A 26,996-nucleotide genomic window follows, 5' to 3' on the forward strand; every position below is an offset into this window, starting at 1 on the left:
CTTCATTCTGACAGATTGAAGACCCAAGAGAAAGCACTATATCAAAACAAAACAAAGGAAAACTAGGAGAGCCTTTTCTCCAGCACAGCATGCAGTTACACAACGGCTCAAACACTAATGGCCAAGTCAGCACTTCAAACCCTGCTGCTGCTGCTGCTGCTGCCTGCCATGGACACAGTCCTTAAAGACGCCTTGGGAGGCGTAGGAAGCACCAGGAGAAACAGAGTCTCGGTGTTTAAACATAACTTGACTAAGATTACAAAGGAGGAGGAGACATGTGAAATAGTAAAAACTGCCTTTTAAATGTGATCAATGCCAAGGAGACCGTCACTTAAACTTGTCAATAAAAAAAATCAACAGAGTGCTTCATTTAACAAGAGAGGCCAGAGTTGAATTAAAATTGTACTGACACATTACATTGCTATTTTGCATGAAGAGTCCTCATAATTTCAAGTAAAAACTTCACATTTGGGGGCTGAAGAGCTGATTCAGTGCTATAGAACTATAGCTCTTGCAGAAGACTCGGGTCCATGTCCCAGTACTCACATGGTGACTCGAAACCAGCAACTATGCAGACAAGACTGGGGACTTACATCCCAACCCCAGGAACAGAGTGGGGGCGGCAGTTTTGTCCTAAAGAAGCTCATAACTCACGGTAGGAATCTTTTCTTTTTTAAGGCTTATTTTTATTTTAATTATGTATATCTCTGGTGGTTAATGGAGGTTACACTTGTGTGTGTGTGTATGTGTGTGTGTGTGTATGTGTGTGTCCCCAGGACCAAAGTCTCCATATCCCCAAAGAGGTGGGGTCACAGAGGCTGTAAGGACCGCCTTAGGTGCTGAGAAGCCTGACTCCAGTCCTCTGCAGGTGTGTGCTCTTAACCACCGAGCCATCTCTCAGAGAGTCAAAAATATTTTGAAAAGTTCGTATTTTTGAATGGGATAATAGTGCTTAAATTTCCACTTCAATAATAAACAATAGGATATCTATCATAAACATACATCATATTTAGTACTGAATGGCAATCAGATTCAAATATTTAATCCCTGTCATAGCTGACCACAGATACAGGTACCATAATGGTTTGAGAGTTCTGAAGTTTCAAAATGTTAAAGAATCCAAGCATGAAGTGCAGTGGTGTGGCACTGAATCCAGGGCTGGGATTACAAGCACACGCCTGCACTGCCCGCACTGCCTGCACATGCCTGCACATGCCTCTGTGCTTTTCTATGTAGGATCCCATAAAATCCAGGCCCTATTTTTTTTTTTTTGTACAATTGCACCAAGCTGTCTCCTTGGTCCCATTTTATAACCATAATCCCCCTTTCAAAGAACTAATTGGCAAAATTTGCTAAAGAGCCTCCTGTCACACAGCAATTCTTTTACAGTATTGTTTATATTATTTGCAGTATCCTGTGTGTGATAAACAGCCGCTCAGATGCCCAATTCCTCAACCCTACCATCGAAGCTCCAACAACTTAAAAGTGTGGAGAATGAAAAGTAAAAGGAAGCAGGTGGGAGCAGGCAATATGGGCACTCAGCATCTAGGAAGCTGCAAACCCAATGTTAACTTAAATATATATACTTAATACACGCAAGCCATAGACCATCAGAGTCTAGCAGTGTGGCACGCTTTCTTTAGGGCATAGATGTTTACCCTGTAAAGACAGGGCTGAAAAGCTGGGCTTGCTGCCACTGCCCAGCAGAAGAGTCTCACTAGGACAGAAAAAAGATCACAATTCAAAATTTAAAGTCATTTCTACTGAGTGCAGGCTGCTTTTGCAACATGTTGAAAAACTATGATGGAATCACCCTAGGTCAGGAGCTGTCTACAACAGTGGCACATGCTTTTCTGCCTTTATGTTGAAAACCAATTCAACTTCTCTCTCAATCTCTCTCTCTCTCTCTCTCTCTCTCTCTCTCTCTCTCTCTCTCTCTCTCTCTCTCTCTCATATGGAAGCTTATTAAATTTAGAAACTATAAGTACTTTCAAAAGACAGTTTACAGTATCAGCATCCATTGCTCAAAAAAATGTTAACTCTGGCACCCTCTTTCAAAGAGCAGACACACATATACGTGGAGCCCCATGGCTGATATTGGGGATCATTTTTGGTCATTCTTCCACCTTAAGTGAGGCAGGGTCTCTTGATAGAAACCAGAGCTCCCTGACATAGATGACTTTGTTAGCCAGCTTGCTCTCAGATCCCCACCCATCTTCCCAGGGCGGAGCTATAAACAGGTAGCCACACCCATGGTGGTACACACCTTTTCTCTGGGCTACACCTTCTGCTGGAGACCTACACAAGGACATTGGAAGAAGGAAGATTCACTCTTCTTCACCGCATGTATTTACTTGCCAGCACATCTGTTGGAACCTACTTCTACAGAAGACCAGCTGATACAACCAGCCTGTGGGATTGAGCAACTACTAGATCTGGGCGTGTTTTGTCCCAAATTGACCTTGAACTCAGAGATCTCCTTGTCTTAGTCTCCTGGGATCAAAGGCTTGTACTGCCTTGCCTGGGCCTAAACTTTTCACAGCCACTATACTTCAAGATCTCCATGCTGCCCTGCAGTGGTGGTGCACGCCTTTGATCCCAGCACTTGGGAGGCAGAGGCAGGTGGATTTCTGAGTTCGAGGCCAGCCTGGTCTACAGAGTGAGTTCCAGGACAGCCAGGGCTACACAGAGAAACCCTGTCTTGACACACACACACACAAAGATCTCCATGCTAAGATCCAGGTCAGAAACGTATGTCTCCCAGCCTCACGATATGGATCACAGGTGAGCTCTCCAATTCTGGATTGGAATTTATTCCAGATAGAGTCAAGCTGACAACAGGACTACATTGCACCCATCTTTTAATGTTCATAGGCTATATTATGTACATTTTTCTTCCTGTTCCATTCATTTTATGTCTCTTATTCCACTAGACTATAAACTGAGAGAGAGAGAGAGAGAGAGAGAGAGAGAGAGAGAGAGGGGAACAATGTATTTTCTGCTTTTCTAAATTTAACAAGTTAAAAAGAATACAATGTTTATTGAACCAAGATAATGGGATTTTCTTAAATATGCTACAAGTATATAATTTAGGGACAAAATCATGAAATACTGACAAAAATATATATTCATATAAAACCTGAGGATTTATCATTATGATTTAATGTCACTAATGAATTAAACATGATTGCTTCCTTTACAGCATCCAATATAAAAAGTGTTAACTATGAAACAATCTCATTAAACATTAACCAAGGATATGGATACAAATCTAAGGAAAAGAAACCTTCCAGAGGCTTTATTTTGGATATGGCCCTAGGGACTGAACCCAAGGCTTCCCACTTACTAGGAAAATGCTCTACCTTGGGCTTACCCCCTCCCCCCCCAATCCTGTGACTATCTCCGATGGCATCTGCTGGGTTCTACTCCCCATGCATACAGCATTCCTGCCTTGTTGCTGCTGTAGCCCCAGCCCCTCAGGTCTGCTGCGGCTGGACCCTCCTGGGAATTCATTTCTCAAGACAAGATCACTTTATCAGGGGGACCGCCCTAACTTTTAAGCGTATACTGCCCTAGGTTCAACCCCACTGCCTGTAAGCATGAGCACATCTTCCCCATTTTTGAAGTAATTATCAATATTTGAGAAAATTTGGTTTTCTTTTATTCCACACCCCAAGGTGAACTTAATTACCAAAGGACTTTGCCCTATTAACCACATCACAAGTATGTGGACAAAGAAGACAGAGATAAACACTCTGGAAATATCTGTAAAATGAATAACAGCAGGAAGGAGTGACAGAATGTGAGCATGCATAGTATTATTAAATTAATGAATGGCTCATAATTCTTACCTGGGAAATATGTGACAGCAAGTAATTTTCCATTTGGCATCCAGCTTCATATCTATCCCTTTACTATCTATACTATAACTGTGTTACACAAAAATAAAGCTAAATAAGACAGAGAATAGTAGAGTATAAACTGGTTTAGTTGTGTGATTCACAATCACCTCGGGAACCACACTGCGTTCACCTGTTTTTTCTGATCAGTAGAATGAGCCAATGGTATCTAGTTCACGCTTCTGGAGGCTGGAAGTACAAGACAGTACAGAGTACTTCTGTCTTGCTTTTTCTTGAAACATAAGATGGAAGAAGACATCATATGTGGAATATATGTGTATAGGGAGGGAAACACCCCCACTGTAATTAAATTATGTTAAAGTTCTACAGCACAACTGTGAGCGGCGGAGCATCAAATACAGATGTGGAAAGCACAGCAAATCTTTCTGAGCAAATAAGGTAACTGAAGAAGGTGCCATCCACAGCACGGAGTGCACCTTGGCCTCACCTGCTTCCTGTTGCTGTGATGAAGACCATGGCCCAAAGCAATCTGAGGAGAAAGTTTATTTTAGCTTACAGCTCTCAGTCGGTTGTGAAGGAAAGTCAAGGAAGGAACTTAGTGCAGAAGCCTGGAAGCAGAATTGGAACAGAGGTCGGAGAGAACAGTGCTTTCTGTGGCTTGCTCAAACAGTTGCTGATGCAGCATAGTCCTCCTACTGTGCTGGGCCCTCCCACATCAACCATTAATCAAGAAAATACTTCCACAGACTTGCCTACAGGCCAATTGGAGGGGGGAACTTACTTGACTGAATTTTCCTCTTCCCAGATAACTTCAGCTTGTGTCAAGTTGACAAAAATCTAACCAGCACAGTAGCTGTCCATAAAACAGCCTTCCTTTAGAAGTTCCCCTCATGACTTTTACGACATCAGAAGAGAGGTCCAATACCTAACTTTATGGCCTACAAGTTCAGGGCAATTCTCTCTTTGCAGGCTAAACTGGCAAGTTGGAGTTAACACTAACTTAACAGTCTGACAACCCTGGCCCTAAGAATCATCCAAGTCTACTTTTGCCTTTGCTCTATGAATGTGGGGATGCGACTCAAATGTTACAATACTGTCGTGAAACATGATAAAGAACTGTTTGTTATGAATGAGCAAATGGCGGAAAGTGCGATTGAATCCCCTTGGGGAAAGATACTACCAACAGTGCTGAAACGTCAAGGAAGACTCAGGATGCATGACATAAACTTAACAGGTAAAGCAGTGCATGCTGAGACAGCTATGATTTTCAAGTTCTGCTACGGGTGAAATGCTATCACTCGTGCAGCACCAGATGCTACAGAGAAATCTTGTTCTTCAAGCTTTATTATCTCAGCTGGAGACGGTGCCACAGACCTCCACCTTAGCCAGTCAGCATCCGTTAGTTCTTGTCAGGATAAGACACATTTTTTAAAGGAATCAAATACTTTTAAATGAAACATAAACATTTTTTATGTATAGATAGTACTAAAGTATAGTTAAGAGACCATAATAATATAAATATAGCTTACAAGCACAAGGAAACTCAAAAACAATGTGGTTACTTGCTTTATTGCAATATTTTCTTTATTAGGGTGGTCTGGAACAAAAACCTTTGTATTAATTTTAGCTTAAATGAAAAGCCCAGAGTTCTATCTCTTCAGCAATGCAAATATTCCCTTTCTTCCTCCCCTTCCCCATCTTTCTCTCTTCTACATTTTGTTTTTGTTTTTGTTTTTTGTTTTTGAGACAGGGTTTCTTTGTGTAGCCCTGGCTGTCCTGGAACTCACTCTGTAGACCAGGCTGGACTTGAACTCGGAAATCTGCCTGTCTTCTATATATTTAATGCAACAGATTATCAACACATTAAGAAAGCAAAGGCCTGCCGGGCTGTGGTGGCGCACACCTGTAATCCCAGCACATTCAGGCTATTCAGAGAAACCCTGTCTCAAACCCCCCCCCCAAAAAAAGAAAGAAAGCAAAGGCCTATGAACTCTTTTTACATCACACTTAGCACAGGCCACTCTACTGCACAAATATTAGCTGGATTATTACTAGGTACCAGATATTACACACTCTACTAGAGCCATAAGAAGGAATAAATACACTCTGCGCCTTCACTGGGTTAGAAAGGGTCTACAATTTAATACAGGAAATGGTTGAAGACATCATCATCATACAAGGCATCTAAGAGTTTTACAATAATGTTATAAAGCTTCACTTGTACATAAACCACTTTTGAAGAAAGAAAAACCTTACAGTGAATGGCCTGTACCAATTTAGGTAGATCCTTATACTAATGCAATATAGACAGACAGAATTATGGCTAGAATGAAATCTTCCTTTGGCTTCAGGATCTTAGCCAATCATGACGCCAAAACAAATGAGCAAATGTGTTCACAAGAAAGCTAGAAAACCACCAGATTTCAATTTGGTATCACATAATGGTTTTGCAAAATAACTGCTACTTTCTTATTATTTTCTGTCCTAGCTCCTTGGTTAAAGTCAACTTAAGGGACAAAGGGTCTCATTTAGCTGACACTCTCAGGTTACAGTCCATCACTTAAAAGGCAAGAGAAATGCATGTATGCACATGCATTTGCTTTAACCACTTACTCAGCCCAAGTCCCACACACAATTCTTACACTGATTAAGGAAGGTCAAGACAAAAAGTTAGACTCCAGAAAACCAAATAACACAATCAAAAACTGAGGTACAGAGTAAACAAAGAATTCTCAACTGAGAAATCTCAAATGGCCAAGAAGCACCTAAAGAAATGTTCAACACTTGTAATCATCAGGGAGATGAGGTGTGAGATTCTACCACATGACAGTCAGAATATCTAAGATCAAAAACTCAGGTGACAGCAGATGCTGGTGCAGATGTGGGGAAAGAGGAACACTTCTCCATTACTGGTGTGATTGCAAGCTGGTACAACCAATTTGGAAATCAATCTGGAAGTTCCTCAGAAAATTTGAAATAGTTCTACCTAAAGACCCAGTTATATCACTTCTGTGCATAAACCCAAAAGATGCTCTACCACATCGCAAGGACATGCGCTCTACTATGTTCATTGTTTTTAACAGCCAGAAGCTGGAAACAACCCATGTCCCTCAATGGAGGAATGGATACAGAAAATGTGGTACATTTACACAATGGGATACCATTCAGCTATTTAAAGGCAAGGACTTCACGAATTTTGGAGGCAAATGGAGAAAATATCATCCTGAGTGAGGTAACCCAGACCCTAAAGGACATATACGGTATGTACTCACTGATAAGTGGATATTAGCCCAAAAGTTCAGAATACCCACAATACAACTCACAGATCATATAAAGTTTAACAAGAAGGAAGGCCAAAGTGTGGATGCTTCAGTCTCACTTGGGGGGTGAGGACCAAAATAATCACAGGAAGCAAAGGGAGGGAGAGGCCTGGGTAGGAGAGGATAGGGAGAGGAGAAAAAAGGGGTGGGATAGGACCAGGTATGGGAAGAGACAAGGGAGAAGTCCAGAAGGCCAGGAGAATGAATAGAAATATGTGTTGGGGTGGGGAGATGTAGGTACTCTATAGAATGTATGAGAAACCTGGGAGGTGACAGACTCTCAGGACCCAAAAGGTGGGTCCTTAGATGAAATCCCCAACAGTAGGGAGATAGAACCTATAGAGACCACCTCCAGTAGATAGGCATGGGCCCCAGTTGAGGGATGGGACCACCCACCCATCTCAAAATTTTTAACCCAGAATTGTTCCTGTCTAAAAGAATGCAGGGACAAAAGTGCAGTAGAAGCTGAAGAAAGGGCCATCCAGAGACCACCCCACTGTGGGAGCCATCCCATCCACAGACACCAAACCCTGACTATTGCTGATGCCAAGAAGTGCTTGTAGACAGGAACCTGGTGTAGCCATCCTCTGAAAAGGCTCTGACAGCATATGACTGAGACAGGTACAGATTCTTCCATCCAACCATTGGACTGAGCCCCAGGACCCTAATGGAAGAGTTAGGGGAAAGACTGAAGGAGCTGAAGAGGATCAACCCCATAGAAGAACAACAGTATCAACTAACTGTACAACTCAGAGTTTCCAGGAACTAATCACTAACCAAAGAGTATACATTGGTCGGTCCATGGCTCCCACTACATATGTAGCAGAGGATTGCCTCATCTGGCATCATGGGGAGGGAGCCACTTTGTCTTGTGGGGTCTTGATGCCCCAGAGAAGGCGGATGCTAAAGAGGTGAAGTGGGAGCGGATAGATACAGTGGGGGGAGCACCCTCTTAGAGGCAAAGGGGAGGGGAAGAGGGTGGGAGGTTCCCAGAAGAGACCAGGAAGGGGGACAAGATTTGAAATGTAATAAAATAAAATAAAACGAAGGAAGGAAGGAAGGAAGGAAGGAAGGAAGGAAGGAAGGAAGGAAGGAAGGAAGGAAGGAAGGAAGGAAGGAAGGAAGAAGGAAAATCAAGGCAGCATCTCACAGGCCTGGTATTCTATGCATCTCCTAAGTGATTTTAGAGAGTAAGTGGTAGACATCACAATTCCACCCCTTGTCAATTTGATACCCTAACACATCAGTTTTAAAACTAAACATCCTAGGTCCTATCCTGTCCACACAGCTTATACCATATTATACCATGAAGTACATTCAACCCAACTTTAAAGGTCTCCTTTGTCTTTTATATTATTAACATTTTAAAAGGCCAAAGTCTTTAACAATGAGCTGCTATAAAATAGAAACACAAGTAAGCCAGGCGGTGGTGATGCATGCCTTTGATCCCAGCACTTGGGAGGCAGAGACAGGTGGATCTCTGTGAGTTTGAGGCCAGCCTGGTCTACAGAACGAATTCCAGGACAGCCAGGGCTGTTACAGAGAAACTCCATCTCAAATAAACAAAACCCCCAAACCAACTAACCACAAACAAGTTAAAATTTTCCAATATATAACAGGACAAATTAAACACTCCCATTTCAAAATGGAAGACCTAGGCACAACATGGGACAACTACATCAAAGCACAACCAAAACCCAGGGGGTCAAACACCCAATCCAGCAGTCCCACATCTGGCATCGGGAACTCATTAGGTCATGGTCCAGGCTCCAAATGGCTATGATGGCCCCCACTCCTCTAGCTCTTCCATCATATCATACAACTGATTTTTCTACTAGGCTGGCTCCACTCCATGGCCACAACTGTCCCTGGTGGACACTGCACGGTTCCAGCATCACTGACTACCTGGCATCTCCATGACAACTAAGCTTTCACATTCAAGGCTCGGTGACTCTGTAGGAATTCTAACCCTAACATACAGTGTCTAGCCTAGTGTTTTTCCCTGACCCCTCAACCTTGCATTTGTTGTGCCTTAATAACCAGTCCCACCTGGACAATGTTGCCAAGTTCTTTCAGTTCAAGATATATAAGTTGCCCCCAAGCCCTTGGATTGTGGCTGAGCTTAGTTTGGTCGGCCGCTCCTAGAGAACCATGTTTGTGGGCAGCTGCTTAGCTTAGCTTAGACTTGTTCCCCTTACATTTGGATTTGGATCTGCACAGAACGCAGCCTTGCACAGGTGGGGCTTTGCTCTCCTGACAGCTCTCTCACCCAGGCAGATCCCAGCAGGCTTATCTATAGGGGTGTGGATCCCCTCAACCATCCCAGCGACTTCTCAGCACCAGCTTCTGTCCTGAAACGTCCTCTACCAGACTACGCCATCATCTCATAATAATGTCATTAGATTGGCAGGACCTCAATAAACAAAGCCAGATTAGCAGCCAACATATCACAAAATGGTCCAAGGCCTACTTCCTGATAGACTGACTACTTGTTCCCCTCTGAAATCTCATAGCTATCTCCATCTCCCTCACTATTCCTATCTTCTAAGATACCACAGAACTACCCATCAAGCCAGCATCTGAGAGGCAGAGGAACTTGGATCTCTGTAAGTTCGAGGCCAGCCTGGTTTACATAGCAACACACACGCACACGCACACACACTTTTAATAGAAATATCCTACTATGCTTTGATTGATGCTACGCAGAGACTTTTGATCAAGTAATCATAAAACAACAATACAAATTATATCAGAACAAAACAAAACTAGATACTTGATATCTTAGGCAAGTAACTGTAGATAATGTATATGAGAGTTGAAAGAAGTTAGTATGTGCTCTCCTCTGTGCTAAGTGCTTTGGGAACATGATTTCTTCTTATACTCCTGAGATCTAAGTAGAATTCCTAGGGAAGAAATCTGAATTTTTAATTAGCACAGACTACATCTACTACATAAACCACAGAGGGAAACATTACCATTTCTGACCCATGTCCATGCTCCTAAATTCTGGACACTTTACCAACCTCCAACTCCATCCATATTCCAAGGTCCAGGCAGAATTGTTCTCAAGTTCATTCTGGCCTAGAAGTTAGCATTCTAGTCAAATATGATTGCCTTTCCCAAATAAAAGAATACTACATCAGTAGCTCTAATTGACTGCCTCCTTGCTTGAAATGAAAGTATCTGGAAAGCTGGGACTCTGATAAACTATATATGTTATAGATACACATGGAGACTGAGGAGATCAGACTAGCCTGTGAAGGGCTTGTTGTTCAAGTATGAGGACCTGAATTTGGTCCCCAGAATCCATGTAAAAAGGTGAGTGTGGTAGCCACACTGGTAATCCCAGTGCTGAGGAGATGGGGACAGGCAGACCCCTGGGACTCACTGTCTAGCAAGCCTAACCTAATCTAAGAGCCTCAGGTATTGATGACCAACCCTGGCTCAAAAAGGCACGGTGAATGGCCCCTGAGGGATGGATGATACCAAGGTTGCCTTCTGGCTTCTACACATGCACCCCAATACACATGTACACACACATGTACAGGGACATGCACAAATATACACAGACGATGGTGGAAACCTATGGAAACAAACATGCAAGGGCTACGATGAATTGTGAGTATCATAAAATTTGATGCTTAGGAGGTCTTTACAGTTGATTTCATGCCTCCTAGCAGTCTATAAAGAAGCAAGCCACAGTCAACACAAGAAGCAAGTAAGAAAGGTGAGACAGTCTATTTAAATATTAGTATGACCCACAACCCTTTCAAATAGGCACAATGCATCACTTCATAGTTGACTATACCAAGGCATAAGGTTGCAAAGTAGCACACAGTGACCTCATTACTTGCACTCAACATCAATTTCAAACCTATCCTCCTTCCTATGTACCCTGTTCAACTACACAAGCTAAAATCCTCATTCAATTTTAATATAGGGGAAACTAAAGATACTAAGTAATTCAGCTACCAATATGTTTACAACTACCAACAAGCACTTGCTGAGTACAGTAGAAAGGTTTGTGTATTCAAAATCAATCCAAAATATGAGTCAATGATCAGTAAAATAGAACTAATAAAAATTAAGTATTACGAAACTGTTAGGGAGAGGATCACTTCCAATCAGGATGATGAGGGAAGACCTCAGAGAGATGACCAAATATACACAGAGCTTTAGGAGGGAGATATGCTTGCATCAGAGTAATTTTTAAACCTTGAAAAGATAAAAGAATATTCTATATAAAAACAATGATGTAAGAATGGCATAAAATATATGTAAGGTAGCATACGTAATTTATATGGGATACAATATTAAGTTATTATCTTTGAATGTTTTGATGTATTCAGATGCCAATCAGCATATCCAATTAGAATATGGATCTGAACTATTAAGAAACAGAAAGTCACTAAATGTTTTCTTTCTAATAGGGAAATATATTTTAACAAGACTGAACTTAGGATCACGCACAAGTTTTGATGGAATTGACAATGCTCCCACAAAAACACCCAGTTTAACAGTTTTATTACCTATGTGGATTATAGTATTAAAGAGGGAAAAAACAGCAATTTTGTACAAAATTTTGTACAAAATTGTACAAAAAATTGTAATTTTTTTTCTAATAATTGCTAAAATATTTTAAAAATATATATCTGTATGTTATAGAACATAGAAATATGGCCTATAGCCTTAACTTTGCAACACTAAAGTCCACAACTTTACTCCTATGTCATCTCCTGATGTCATCCACAATATCTCATGGATTGCTGACTGGAGCCTTTTCTCCCCACTGTCTTGAATAAATCATCACCTTTCTCCACCCAGGCTTGGTATGCCCAGAGTCAGGGCTGCAGTTCACTCTCCTCTCCTGACAGGAGGGTGTGAAGGAGACGCACAGCCCAGCCACTGACACACAGCAAGGTTTCTAACCGCAGCCACTTAGTCGCAAAGGAAGACTTCTTGTCTTTACTTAGTATCTGACAACACTGAACACTGCCTCTTCCTGAAACTCTTGGATTTAGAACAACGGCAATTAGCTACTTAATAATTTTAGCTTGATTACAAACCAGGACATGCTGTAGAAAAAGCTCCCACAGAAATGCTTTAGTACGTTGTTGTAAAATATTCAATTAGGTCAATAAAATTCTGATCATTACAAACAACAACAAAAAAAACCCAAAAAAACCCTTCAGATACAATTTGATGCAGCATTTGCCTAGTATGTTTGAGGCCAGGATTCCATCCTACCACGAAAAAGAGTAAAGACAAAGGGGGAAAGGAAAAGGAAGAGGGGGGAGGGGGTAAGGGAGGGAAAAGAGGAGAGGATACATTCATGAGAAAGTTTAGATGCTTAACAAAACGTCTCTGGTCAGCACAAAGCAGCAAACCAAACACAACTTCCAAAAGAAATTCTGAAAGCAACTACTAAGATTACCTACACATGGCTTTGTCTTAAGATGATTTTGATGCCTCTGCTAACGATCACTTCTATGCTTAGTTAAGAGAGTGTGCCAAAATGTGGTCCAATGAACAAATAATTTACTCAGACTGGAGAGATGGCTCAGTGGTTTAGAGCACTGACTGCTCTTACAGAGGTTCCCGAGTTCAATTCCCAGCAACCACATGGTGGCTCACAACCATCTGTAACAGGCTCTGATGCCCTCTTCTGATGTGTCTGAAGACAGCTACAGTGTACTCAACTTAATAACTAAATAATAATAATTTACTCAACACTCATTCTTTTGTTACTCAGAAAGATACTTTTTTGTTGTTCTTTTTTTTTTTGAGAAAAACAAAATGAAAAAAGATGACAGTATGATTCACAATGAAATATGTATGTAATAATTTTAGTTATGAATTAAATTTTCATCTTAAGTTATTTTAAAGTTCTTTAAAGCATTTTACAAATATCTGAATGCCTAGAAACATCGCATATAAGTCACTGAAAATGTAAACATTCAAGTAGCTGGTGGAGAGGCTGTGGTAGTTTACTGATAAAACACCTCAGTTCTTATTCTCAGAGAAACAAACAGACTTAGAAGCTGAACAGACACTGGTCTTACTGTGTCAGTGTGGTCAATCTTGTGACATCACTGTTGGGAAACCTGCAACAGAAACACAGAATTGGCAATCAGCTGAATCACACTGGAGTCATTTCAGAAGCCATTCCTTAGAACCTGTCTGTATTCTACTTGAATTCACCTAAAGTGAAGGAAACACAAAACTGGCAAGCCAGGAGCAGGAGCAGAGTTCCTGATGCTTCCAGTGTGGCAGGGTGGGCTCCGCCCAGTGACAGCAACGTTATTTACTTAAAAAACAACCTATGGGATATGTGGTATACAGGCCTTGTTTATTTTTCATATTCACCAAGAAAAGAATTGCTGTGTCTTACATATATCACAAAGAGGGACTGATTCTAAACACTTCCTCTATAATTAGTAGCCCAACCCACAGTCAAAATGTCATTTACTGAAAACAGGAGAAATTGCTACACACTAATCCTTATCAAAGATTAAAAGTATCTCCAGGACGAATCCAGCATAAGCCGTGAACCCAGGGGAAACTGTACATTAAGCCACTTCCTAAGCTGTTAATGACTTGCAGTCTATCCCTGAGAAATCTGACCTTCTAGAAACTTCTTCATTAACAGGGCTTTATTTAAGACATCTCTTAAATGCTTTAGTATTAAAAAACAACACACTGTCAGTGTTTTAAGGTTAATAGCTTTCATGTGTTGCTTTAACAAATCCTCATAATAATCCCTTCCAAAGAAAAAAAGCAGATGAATAATCTTCATTACACACTCAAGGAGCAGCTTGCACCAAGATATGAGAACTGGCCATACAGAAGGGAGCTGTCAGGGCCTTTGTGGACACCAGGCATGCACGTGGTACACTGGCGTGCAGGCAGGCAAAACACTTGTGAACATAACAAAGCAAAACAAAATACAAAACAAAGGCCACCTTGATTGCCCTCTACACACTGTTAGCGCTAAGTTCCGGAGGAAAGATCCCACGAGCACTGCTTCTATAGATGGAACCCAGCAGTTATCAGCTGCTAAGTGAGCGAACTGGGAATTGTGGCGTCCTAGTGCACCTAGTACTATACCATCATCCACAGAGAGCTACAGATGTAAACAAAGACACTTAAGACTACTGCTGCCTATTTAAGTAAAATAAGCCATAGCAACCAGGTGGACATTTTTTTAAACTCACTGCAGAAAGCATTTAAAACACTTTCGTTTTAGCAAACAAATAAAAGCAAATAGGCAAAGCAAGGTAGTGAGTGATGGGAAATCTGACGGTTGTTACTTACAGTGCGGTAATAAAGAGTCTGGAGAGTCAAGAATTAAAAACTTCCAGAAGGAATTGATAACCCAAGAGAGTTTTTGGTTTAAAATCTGGTGTGTGCTGGGCAGTGGTGGCGCACGCCTTTAACCACAGCACTCTGGGAGGCAGAGGCAGGTGGATTTCTGAGTTCCAGGCCAGCCTGGTCTACAGAGTGAGTTCCAGGACAGCCAGGACTACACAGAGAAACCCTGTCTTGAAAAAACAAAAACAAAAAAAACAAAACAAAAACAAAAAAACAAAAATAAAATTTGGTGTGTGTGTGTGTGTGTGTGTGTATTCACACCAGATTTCTTCTACAGTGACGGTAAAGATCATGGTAGCCTCAGACTTGCTTCCCTTGTTCTGAGGCAGGATTTCCTCTCTGCCCTTTGCTGCTGTGGACACGGCTTCTCCTCCTATCTCCCCCTCCCATCACCTTGCAGGTACTCTGGGATTATGGGTGAATACTACAGCCCCTGGCTTTATGTGGCTTCTACAGACCAGACACTGGTCTTCATGTGATTACACGGCAAAAGCATCATCTACTGAGTCTTCTCCCCAGTGGAGGATATGAGAGGAATTCATGTTAAATTAACAAGACAGCAAAGACCATAAAGTTCTAAGTTCCATGATGAAGTAAAGAGGTAGTGGGAGAGCATGGTGACTTTGTTTTGGAAGCCAGAAAGACCCATGCTACCATCATTCATTCAAGTGGAGATGTTCCCTCAAGCAGGTGAAAGTTAAAACAGTGTATGATAGAAACTGAGTGTGTGAAACTCAGCGAGACACTGCACAGCTTCCATTTCAGTATTTAAATTCATTAAGTTGTCTAGACTTAGGGTCTGCTTAAATTTTTTTTATTTATTTTATTTTGTTTTTTTTGGTTTTGGTTTTTTCGAAGCAGGGTTTCTCTGTGTAGCCCCTGGCTGTCCTGGAACTCACTCTGTAGACCAGGCTGACCTCGAACTCAGAAATCTGCCTGCCTCTGCCTCCCAGAGTGCTGGGATTACAGGTGTGCGCCAGCACCGCCCAACTGAGTCTGGGTGTGTGGTATCTTCATTTCCTCCTCCTCCTCCTCCTCCTCCTCCTACTACTACTACTACATCTTTTTCTCCTCCTCCTCTTCTTTCTTCTCCTCCTCTTCTTTTACAATAAAGTTTATTTAAAAATTAAAAAAAAATCCATGATTTGAAAATAAATCATATAAAATTCAGTTCAAATCAAGAATGCAGATTGGTTCACTAAGAAGTAGAGAAACAACAGAACATCCAGCAAAATTTGAGTGATTCTTATAAAAGAGACTCCTGAGACACGAAGAAGGGTGTCAGAGGCTTGCTGACTCAGAGCAGAGCATGGAAAAGAGTGCAAAGATAAGTGAGGAGCCATATCTGAAGGTCAAGAGCACTGAGGAGCTTCTGATAGGGTGGAGTCAGGGGAACAGAGCCTGAAAACGCTTCCCCCAAACTACCTACACCAGCAAAGCGGACCCCAAGAGGCTACACAGAGGAAGACCATTAGTGTATTGTCTGGATCCAAAGGATCCTTCAAAGGATGTCTTTCAAACAGAAAAAAAAGGGGGGGGGGAACCACCACTTGAAACAAATTTCAGGTATAAATATTTGTTTCCATACTGAAGTGGGTGATGATTAAAGCAAGCGTGTGTTAGCTATTCCTCTCTGTCCTCCCAGGGTGTTAGGTAGACACAGGTACCCTTCCTCTGTACCCATGGAAACATTACGATCTCCCTCTAATCAATCCAATAAATAGCAAAAGAGTTAGTTCAAGAATAAATACACTTTCTATAAAACTATGCAATTCTGAAGAGGCAATACAATTTGTGCAAATAGATTGAAAGAATATTCAGAACTGGATAAAAAATAAAAGCAAATGCTCCAATTTTTAATTTTAAAAAAATTACAAGGCTATGTTAAAATATATATGCTTTATTAAAACCCTAAGCTGACAGTATCAAAAATTAAGTTTAGTAATAGCATTTTTTACGTGTGACTTAGCAGTTACTTGCATGAGAAGGAAAAACTGTGCAGAGTTGAAATGACTCCAGAGAATAAAGCCAGACAAATATAAAACTTCTCATAAAAATCTCAAGTGGGTTTTATAAGCAACAGATAACTACTTAAAATCATGTCAAAACTAGGAAATGTATTCAAATCACACATATAAAAAGTAATGTCTAATTTTATGAAAATATAATTCAACTAGCATATTGGTTAGGTACCATTTTGCTACAAGGCACTATTATAACAGAGATCCTTCAACTATACCAGACCTCAGAAAGCATACAGCTGTGTTTCTCACCTACAGATGTGAGAGAACAATTGGTACTCATTTTTTAATGAACATTTTTCAAGAGATTAGCATGTACTGCCTTCATTTTTACCCTCACTCTGTCCCAGAATGCCATCCAGGGACTGAATTTAGGTTGTTAGCTTTGGCAGCAAGCGCATTTCCCGCCAGCCCATCTCATTTGACCAGGCCTTTCTTACACAATGCATCTTAGTATGCTACCTTACCTTTCACTTGTCAATGTTCTATAACTCTCCATATCTACAAAGTAAGAATATTTGTGTCTACTGAAAGGACTGAAAGAAATAATATCTACTCACTTTATTCACCAGCCAGTTAAACATGGAAATAAATACTGATGGCACCTATAATTATTAAAAGCAATAGTTAGTAAAAAAGCTAGGCTTTTCTTTTTCTTTTTTTTTGGTTTTTCGAGACACAGGTTTCTGTGTAGCACTGGCTGCCCTGAAACTCACTCTGTAGACCAGGCTGGCCTCAAACTGAGAAATCCACCTGCCTCTGCCTCCCAAGTGCTGGGATTAAAGGCATGCGCCACCACCGTCCAGCTGGGCTTTTTGTCTTATGTCACACACCTTTTTAAAGAGGCAGCTACATAATGAAGAAGGCCATGTGTGAAGACACACCTCTGTGCAGCGTGTCCGCCTGGCAGGTGTAAGGTGTGCAGTGGAATCCCACAACTCATATAAATAAATAATTATTGCCAAGATGTACATAAGAAAAGTAATTTCAAAAATCATGAAATGTGTTTTTTTTTTAAGATTTATTTATTTATTATATGTAAGTACACTGTAGCTGTCTTTAGACACACCAGAAGAGGGCATCAGATCTCATTACAGATGGTTGTGAGCCACCATGTGGTTGCTGGGATTTGATCTCAGGACCTTCGGAAGAGCAGTAAGTGAGTGCTCTTACCCGCTGAGTCATCTCTCCAGCCCCCATGAAATGTGTTTTAAGCATTGCAAACTTGGATTATGGACAAAAGCCAAATTTAAAAAATGGTAAGTTTCCTTTTTTTCCTTTTTCCTTTTTGGTAAGAATAGATCCCAGGGCTTCACACCCAAGCTCTGAACCAGACCCCTGGTATCACAGGCATTTATTATAGGCAGACATTGTAGGCAGTTACTGTAGATGAAAAGGGAATGAGAGCCAACGGCAGGGACATCCAGGACAGTCCAGTCTGGACACTGCCCCTGAAGCACCTGAGAGGAGGCTGGGGGAGGGAAAGGAGAGGCGGGGGAACCAAGTACAGCAGCCAAGCAAGCAAAAGGTCAAAGGAGGTCATCAAAATGGCTGGGATTGTACAGGGAACGGCCTCCAGGGGAGGGGTGGGGTATGGTACCATCTATACTCTGTAACAGGCAGGGACGTTGGGAGACGCTGGTGACAAAGTTCGTTTTGATATGTTCAATAGACCCCTCAGCCATTTGCCAAAGGATTTAAGACCCACTTAATACTCTCTTAGAGTACAGCATGGATGTGGTTCACAGACGGATAAGAAGCAGCATACATATGCACATGAATATAAATAAACATTTTTTCAAAGTAGAAACCCAATACTGGGGAAACTATTGGTAATGTGATTTGTCTATGAAAACGTTAACTCTGTCAAGTTTTATTTCACCTATGGAATGTGGGCAGGTCTCAGTACATGCTTAATAATGACAAGGCACTGAGTTCAAGCCCCAGAACTAATAAATTAATAAATATCTACCCACCTTCCCACCCTCACTCATTCCATGTTTTGAGACAGGGTTTCTCTGGTTCAGCCCTGGCTATCCTGGAACTCACTCTGTAGATCAGGTTAGCCTCAAATTCACAGAGTTGCACCTGCCTCTGCCTCCTGAATGCTGGGATCAAAGCCACTACCACCCAGCAAATGTCTCTATTTATAACAAAGCAGGGTAGAAGCCCTCTCCATTCTGCTGGGTATGATGTGTTCATTTCAGTAAAACAGTCCCAAATTTAGAGAAAAGGAACTATCTTTTTTGTAAGTTTTATTTTGTGTGTGTGTGTGTGTGTGTAAGTGCCTGCATGTATGTATGCGTACCATGAACACGCCTGTTGCCCACTGAGGTAACCTTTCTCTGGGGCAGTTATGAACTAGCATGCTGTGTACTGGGAACTGAACCCAGATCCTCTGCAAGAACAAGTACTCAATTGTTCCATCTCTCCAGCCCCCATAAGAACCATCTTATCTTCAAACAATCAAATTTACCTTTGGGAGAAAATGTTTATTTAACAAAGTAACCCATAATGTAAAATAGTTTATAAACGCAATTAGTCTTTACTCTTTAGTTTTGGAGAAAGGAGGCTCTTTGTGGTTGGTTGGTTGGTTGGCTGGTTGGCTGGCTGGTTGGTTGGTTGGTTGGCTGGTTGGCTGGCTGGCTGGCTGGTTGGTTGAATTCTGAGGATGATAGCACACTATGTTGCTAAACTGTAAAGGCTTGGGCTCAAGTGATTTTCCTGAGTGGCTGGGACTACACACTTCCGCCACCATACCCAGGTGAATTGAGTTTTAAAATTCTCCAGGTTGCAACACTGTTGCTTAGCACTTAAGTTTCAATTTGCTTTACTGTGTCTGGCTAGTAAATTTCCTATAATTCTTTTGCCTCTCTATAATTCTTTAGACCTTTGCAATGCTAAGGTCTAAAATCTCAACAAAACATAGAAAACAATAAAGGGCAGTTTATAAACAATTTTAATAGTCTTGGCCATTGGAACCTCATTTGCTAGAAATGTTTCCCTGTGTACTATCAGAAAGAAACTAGAGAGCTTTAAGAGCATGGAAAGTTAAGAGTGTTTTTTGTTAGCTTTGTATTTTCTGATTATAATAGAGCTCAGTCATCCTCTTGTCTCTGCCTTCTAAGGGCTGGGGCTGAGACCTTCCCACCACACCTACTGAAGGCGGAGTTTTAGCTAAGCAGTTAGCACTGTACTTAAGAAAGCCCGCCATCTCAGTATAAAACAGGCATAGAAAATATTGGGGTGAAGTGTCAGTGGGAATCAGTGCTAGGATCACTCATGAGGTAGGACTAAGACTCCGCATTTGACTCCAGTACCAAGCATAAATAAATTCAACAGTGGGCATCAACAGAAGCCAACAGAGCAGTGTATCACTAAGTTCTGCTGTGTTAAAATAGCACCAATTAAAGAAATGCATCAAAGCAAGAAAGCAGCAGGCCATTTCTTGAGCTGTGCAGGCACTGTGGTGGAACCCAGGCCAACAGTATTGCTAATCTCTGCAGAAGACATCTGTTTAAAAAAAGAGGAGGAGGAAGACTTAACTTCAGCCACAATAAATGATTTTACTTGAACAAAGAGCAATTCACGAAGCAAGCTGAATTCTGAACCAGGGGTTCCGGTGGCTCCCTGGCAGTGACAGGAGTCACTGTGACAAGTCAACGGCGGATCTGATTGGCTGCACTGGTCCAGAGTCGATGGCGCTTGGCAGTCTGACTGGAAAGCCTCTAGTTTCTGGTGTCTACTTTTTAATACTGAGCATCTGTTGGGTGGGGGTGGGGGCCTTAAAGTATTGGAGCTGCCTTCCTAATTTACAAAACAAACAAACAGAACTATTAACACATCCAAAATAGAAAAAGAAGGGAAAGGGCCAGATTGTAAGACTGGTTCCGTTTCCCAGCTTGCAAAGTACAAGAAGGTGCTCACTGACTTCAGTTAGAACAGTAGGTCAAGGAAGCGCAAAACTAAAACATGCTTTCTCTTCAAGGTTCAAAGGGGCTACGAAGGCAACAGCTCCAATGATTCCTGCAGGGGCTACAAAGGCAACAGTTTCAATGATTCCTGAAGCCTCAAAACAAAAATCCTGCTAAACAAAACCGGTTAAAGAACAGAGCCTTAAAACTGGTAATAACTGACTCCATGAATCAAAGCATCTGCTCACGGTAGTGATGAAAACAACAATGGAGACTTTCAGGCTTCCCAATACAAAGCTATCGATTTATTTTTAATTATATGGGTATTTTCTCTGCCCGTGTGCCACATGTGTGCCTGGTGTCCATAGAGGCCAGAAGAGGGTGTCAGGTCCCCTAGAAATGGAGATACAGAGGGCTGTTAGCTACTGTGTGTGCTTGGAACTGCTAAGCCAGTTCTTTAGTTCTAAGCCACCAATTTTTATTCTGACAGCAATTCCTTATCAACACAAGCAAAAGCATCAGTATCATATAGTTCTATTTGCTGGGTGCTCGTTGGTGGCCTCAGTGGGCTTTTCTAACAGGATAAGGAGACCTCTGATTCAATATTGGTCCCTAGGAAATCATTACAGGTTCACTGATTGGACTGCCCATAAAGCTAGAAGGTGATTCTATCCCCTCCCATGAAAAGTCTAGAAATAAATCAAATGACAATCTTATTTAACACCCTCCAATATTGTCAAATCACAAACTAAAAGACAGTAAAGTTTCTTAAGAATATTTTTTCATAAGAAAATTTCCTTCAATAGTAAACAATACCAATGGTGAAAACTGAAGCACAAATAAAATTAATTTACAAACATTAAAAAATGCATTATCAGTCGGGCCGTGGTGGCGCACGCCTGTAATCCCTGCGCTCTGGGAGCCAGAGACAGGCGGATTTCTGAGTTCGAGGCCAGCCTGGTCTACAGAGTGAGTTCCAGGACAGCCAGGGCTATACAGAGAAACCCTGTCTCAAAAAAACCAAATCCAAAAAAACAAACAAAATTAAGCATTATCAAGATTCCAACTCTCACTGATAAAATCAAAACCACACTTGCTACTGATCCCCATTCTTAGCACAAAAAACTCAAATTTCCATCTTGGCTTGCTCATTACAAGCCTCTGTTAATAATACTTGGGTTGATACTAACTGGGCGATGGGATACAGCACTCTACACAGCCTGAGAATGGGGCCCGTCACTAGAAAGAACAAATAAGAGTCAGAATCTCCAGAGACAGGCCTTGGGTACTAGAGATTAAGTGCTCCAAGAATTGCTAACTAACATGTCCATGACTTGATATACTTCTAAGTAAGTTATCAGGAGGTCTCACTCACTCTCTCTCTCTCTCTCTCTCTCTCTCTCTCTCTCTCTCTCTCTCACACACACACACACACACACACACATATCACCCCTACTCCACAGAGACAGAAGCTCAGACCCTGTTAGACATGCACAAGACACTGTCCTCTGCTTCTCTTCATTTGGCTGTCTTTCTGCACAGTTAAAATGATCTTCAGAAAAAGTGGCAGGCCAGTGAGATAGCCCAATAGTTAGGGGTGCCTGCTGGTCTTCAGAGTCCCAGACTTTCATGCCCTGCACCCCTATGGGGGTCACAACTCTAGCTCCAGGGGATCCAATACTCTCTTCTGGTCTCTTCAGGCATGCTCCCTACCCACACATAAACATACACACAAACATACATACATACATACATACATACACACACACACACACACACACACACACACACGTGTGAACATACATAGATATTGTTCTGAAAAGCTGGTAAATGTAAGTAAAACATTTTTCAAGGTCTATGAACAACTTCCAACAAATGGCTGAGCCACAGGAAAACTAATTTACAGGTTATTGATCAGAATCTGCCATCCCAAGAGAGGGCACTGTTGTGACACTTGTTGAGGTTCGGTCTTTTGCTTGTACTGTAATCCTAAATACTGGCCCCCAAGGCCTGGATGCCCCAGAGATGGGAGAATCTGCATTAACCCAAATGACACACCCAGTGACTGCTAGGTAACCTTGCTCCCCAAGTTAACCCTGATTGGTGAATGCTGATGCCTTCAGCCAACAGGTGAAGAAGATAGGCAGGGTTCTCTGGTCCCTGGCTTGGGATCTGGGGAGACCATAAGGGGTAAAAAGAAAGTGGAGAGAGGAGGAAGCCACCATGGGGCAGGTGAATTGAGAAAACATGGCCATGGGGCAGGGCTGGCCAGGTGGAGTTAAGGGATGCTCAGATGGAGTTGTCAAATGGATTATTGATGAGGACATAGATTCTAATAGCATAGAAGGTCGATATCTGCCCAGTTCTAGTGCTGGTTAAGGCTAATCATAAAAATCAAAGTTGCGTCTTTTGTCTGGGAACTGAATGATCAAGGTGGGATAGGATTAAATAATATCAACAACACTGAGTCCTTAATTTGTATGACCTGAAGTATGTGCCCAAACTGAATTAAGCTGCTATCATTTAGCTGATGTCCAGAGTTAGAAAATGGCTGTGTGTGGGAAACACATCTGGTTCTACAAGTGAGGCACAGAGCAACACAGGTGGGTCCTCTCGGCCGGCTCCTCACACTCTAAGTTGTTTTAAGGAGAATTACAGGTCTTTACATTGGTTCATTCTTTCCTCAAATTGTAAACTGTATCAATGAATTATCTCACTATCCTTTCTAGAAAGACACACACACACACACCACTCTGAAGTCTCTCAAAATGTACCTACAAGCTGTATGTGAACAAAACCTCACTAGAATACAGTTCCCCTAGGTTCATGCACAGCACTTTTGGCTAGAACCCACATGACATGTTGTGTGTGAAACTTGACAAAGCAAAATTGTCTGCTGACCTTGTTAAAGTTTTTATTAAAAGTTATATACACACGGCCTGTCTCCCCAGATTTTACCATGCTATTCTTTCAACATGAACAAGCACTTCTCAAAAAACTCAGCTCACTTGTTCACATTTCCACTTCTGAGGCAAACGGACGCACGAGAGGAAGGAGGCTGTAGCGCTGCCAACTGGTGCTGAAACATTCCGGAGGTTACATCCAAATGTGAGCCAATCTCTTGGGGAAGTAACGAAGTCTCACGTGAGAATAGGCAAATGTTTCAGCTGTACCTTCTTCTCTGTAGCAATGCTTGGTTCTCCACAGAGTTCAAGTTTTAGCAATTCGGGGACTTTACAGCCAGGAACTAATTTAAATGAAGTCACATTATCTAAATAGAGAAAAATCAGTTCATTCCTATTAAATCAAGCCTGTTGCAGTCCCATCAACAAATGCAGGGTCAAAATGTCATCTTCTCCTCATAAGACCCCCACCTTGAAGGTGAGATCAGGAGCAGAGTCCTGTCTCTCATGCACACGGCGTGAGTAGTAATGGAAGAACAGACCCTGATCTGAACAAGCCAGCAACAAGTCAAACATACGCTCCCTCAGTTCTTACAAAGTTTTATGTACCATAGCACAGAAAAGGAAACGATACTATTCTAACCTAAGTGAAAAATCCATTTCAGAGGCTGGCTAGAAAGACTAACGTTACACAGGCCAGAGAAATATACACTTAGGATTAAGCTGAACTAGACTGCAGGTACTTTAGACACTTTTTCTATTAAAATGATTTTGTTTTAACTAATTAGGAATATTAAATGAATTATTTCTGTAGACTTATGGGGTTTTTTTCCCCACTTAGGACTTGAGAATGATGTCATGCTATATAAGAAATCTGGCTTCAGGCATCAGGTTAACAAGGAATATGTTATTTGAAATTATAAAATATTTTGACGTACACAGATAAGAGAAAGGTCTAGGACATAAATAAAATTATTATGTACTTAATGAAACATGCTACTTAAAAACAACCTACAAAAAATATAGGTGAGTGCTAGAGAGATGGCTCAGAGGTTAAGAGCACTGACTGCTCTTCCGGAGGTCCTAAGTTCAATTTCCAGCAACCACATGGTGGCTCACAACCCTCTGTAATGGGAACTGATGCTCCCTTCTGATGTGTCTGAAGACAGCTACAGTGTACTCACATAAATAAAATAAATAAATATTTGAAAAATTAATAAAAATTAAGGGCTGGAGAGATGGCTCAGTGGTCTAGAGCACTGACTGCTCTTCCAAAGGTCCTGAGTTCAAATCCCAGAAACCACATAGTGGCTCACAACCATCTCATAAAGAGATCTGAAGACAGCTACAGTGTACTTAGATATAATAATAAATAAATCTTAAAAAAAATATTGGTGAGCTTTAATGACGTTATGATGAGTGGAATAAGCCAGTGACAAAGGCAAATGCACTATGACAGTCAAATTCATAGATATGGAAATTAAACAGCTGGATATGTTTAGTGGATACAGAGTTTCAGCTGAGAATATGAAAAATGTCCTGGTGAGGAACAGGACTATACTTAAAGTGACTTAATACATATTTAAATGGCTATAATAATAAATCTGATGTTTATGTTATACAGCTAGCTGAACCAGCAGGCCAGGCTCTGTCTCCATCACTCTGTGGTATTTATAACCTCCAAATGTCACATGTCCACCACATGTCTTGCCTTAGCACACGAACCCCCATCAGTCCAAGTCTGCAGTCCCGACAACTGCAACTCATCTACACAATGTAAGGCATACCAATACATGTGTGTTGTTAACAATCTTTCCTCATGTGTCCTTTCACGTGCTTGCTTTCACAGAACATCCTCTCTTCTGTGTCTGCTTCAGCGAAATGTTCCTTCACGAGTCTGTCTTAGCCTTTCACACCTGCGTCCACTTTAACAAAATGTTCCTTCATGCATTTGCCCCAGCAAAACACCAGCCAACCGACTTTCCAAAGAACCCTTAAGCTTCTTCCAGAGGTCCTGAGTTCAAATCCCAGCAACCACATGGTGGCTCACAACCATCTATAATGTAATCTGATGCTCCCTTCTGGTGTGTCTAAAGACAGCAACAGTGTACTTACATACATAAAGTAAAAAAAATTAAAATATTAAAAAAAAAAAAGGTAAGAGCAAAAAAGGTCCAAGATGCCGCAGCACACAGGAACCTCTGTAAGAGAGTCCCCCATGAAGGAACACACAAGGGGGACTGTAACCTACAAGAGATGATATCAAACGCCTGCATTTAGTGAACCAGGACAGCACATCTGTCTGCTGAGGAAAATGATAATATGAAGCTACAGAAGCATGGTTAATTATTAATAAGCACCTAATAGATACACGAAACTGTCCTGGCTGCTGGAAATACATGAACATAAGATGTGGCTAGTCCAAGGGTTATCTGAGAACTGCTGAGAATCTGGGGAGGATTTACCACAGAGAGATAACTAAATTAAGATTTCTTTAGAGACATTATTTGATAATAGAGGCTGTCATGTTGAAAATATTATGTAGCAATACATCTCGTGGGATGACAACAACGTCCCTCTAAGTGACCCGCACACAGCCATGGGCAGCTGTCACGTGGTTACACACAGTGGGATTTAGATAGGACGCACAGCAGACATGCAGATGCCCGCGGTTAAGGAGGGCAAGCAGCTCCTCGCCTTGTCCTGGTCTCCTCTTACTGACCCACTGCTACATTTCGATTTTCTTCCTCCTCTAATGCTGCAATTCAGCAAATAGTCAAAGAGCAAGTCACTCATCTATCAATCATTCAGACAAGTCTGCCTCGGCTTCTAAGCGCCCTTCCTCTATATACGATTTCTACCATGCTCTCTTGACTCTAAAAAAAAGTTAAGAATTTGGAAATTATAAAAATGATCAACAAATTACATATTAGTATAAAGTTAATTTAGGTAAATTACTCAAATTCACATTTACAATTTTTCCTTGGAATTATAAGATCCTTTTGCACTTAGTATATCTTTATACTTTGCCCTGGGCTATCAAATAGGAGGCAATTTACAAAGGTACATAATAAATAAAATAAAAAAAAAAGAACTGAAGAAGTTGAGAGAAAATACCACGAAGACAAAATAATGTTGGTATCAAAGACAATGTCACGATAGCCTATGTCTCGACAATGTCACGATAGCCTATGTCTCAGCAATGTCACGATAGCCTATGTCTCAGCAATGTCACGATAGCCTATGTCTCGACAATGTCACGATAGCCTATGTCTCGGCGGCCAGCATGTCTTTACATGTACCATGGTCAATGTGTGAATGTGTGAATGGTGTTAGCCATGTTTATTGTGGGGACAGGACAAACATCTTAAAAGCACAACATACAACCATGCGTTTTGGTATGAGATGATTTAACTTCTGCCAGGGCATTGATGGTCCAATGCTTGAGCACCTGAGCAGTCAGAACGGCCTGCTTCAGCTATGATGCCCATCTATAAATAAAGGATCAGATCTGAAATATCCAGTATGCTATGTGCTTTCATGTTCAAAGTCTCAATGCCTTTTTTTGAAACAAACATTCACCTCTATTTCCAGGCATGGTGGTGCA

The 26,996-nt window shown here is 41.4% G+C and overlaps 1 protein-coding gene across 16 annotated transcripts in view; it reads right to left on the reverse strand.

Annotated features, from left to right (window-relative positions):
- Positions 1-26,996, reverse strand: part of Baz2b (bromodomain adjacent to zinc finger domain 2B) — a 211,325-nt gene that overhangs the window by 156,258 nt on the left and 28,071 nt on the right. For 14 of the 16 annotated variants that reach the window (XM_052182534.1, XM_052182538.1, XM_052182533.1 and 11 more), the window contains exon 2: positions 13,243-13,284. The exons of 1 other annotated variant lie outside the window; for it this stretch is intronic. The gene's annotated coding sequence lies outside the window, so the exon portion shown is untranslated. Of the gene's footprint in view, positions 1-13,242; positions 13,285-17,132; positions 17,178-26,996 lie in introns of all 16 variants that reach the window. One more of the 16 variants, XM_052182521.1, reaches the window with a different exon arrangement.

Source organism: Apodemus sylvaticus, chromosome 5, assembly GCF_947179515.1.
Source record: "Apodemus sylvaticus chromosome 5, mApoSyl1.1, whole genome shotgun sequence".
Taxonomy (NCBI): Eukaryota; Metazoa; Chordata; class Mammalia; order Rodentia; family Muridae; genus Apodemus; species Apodemus sylvaticus.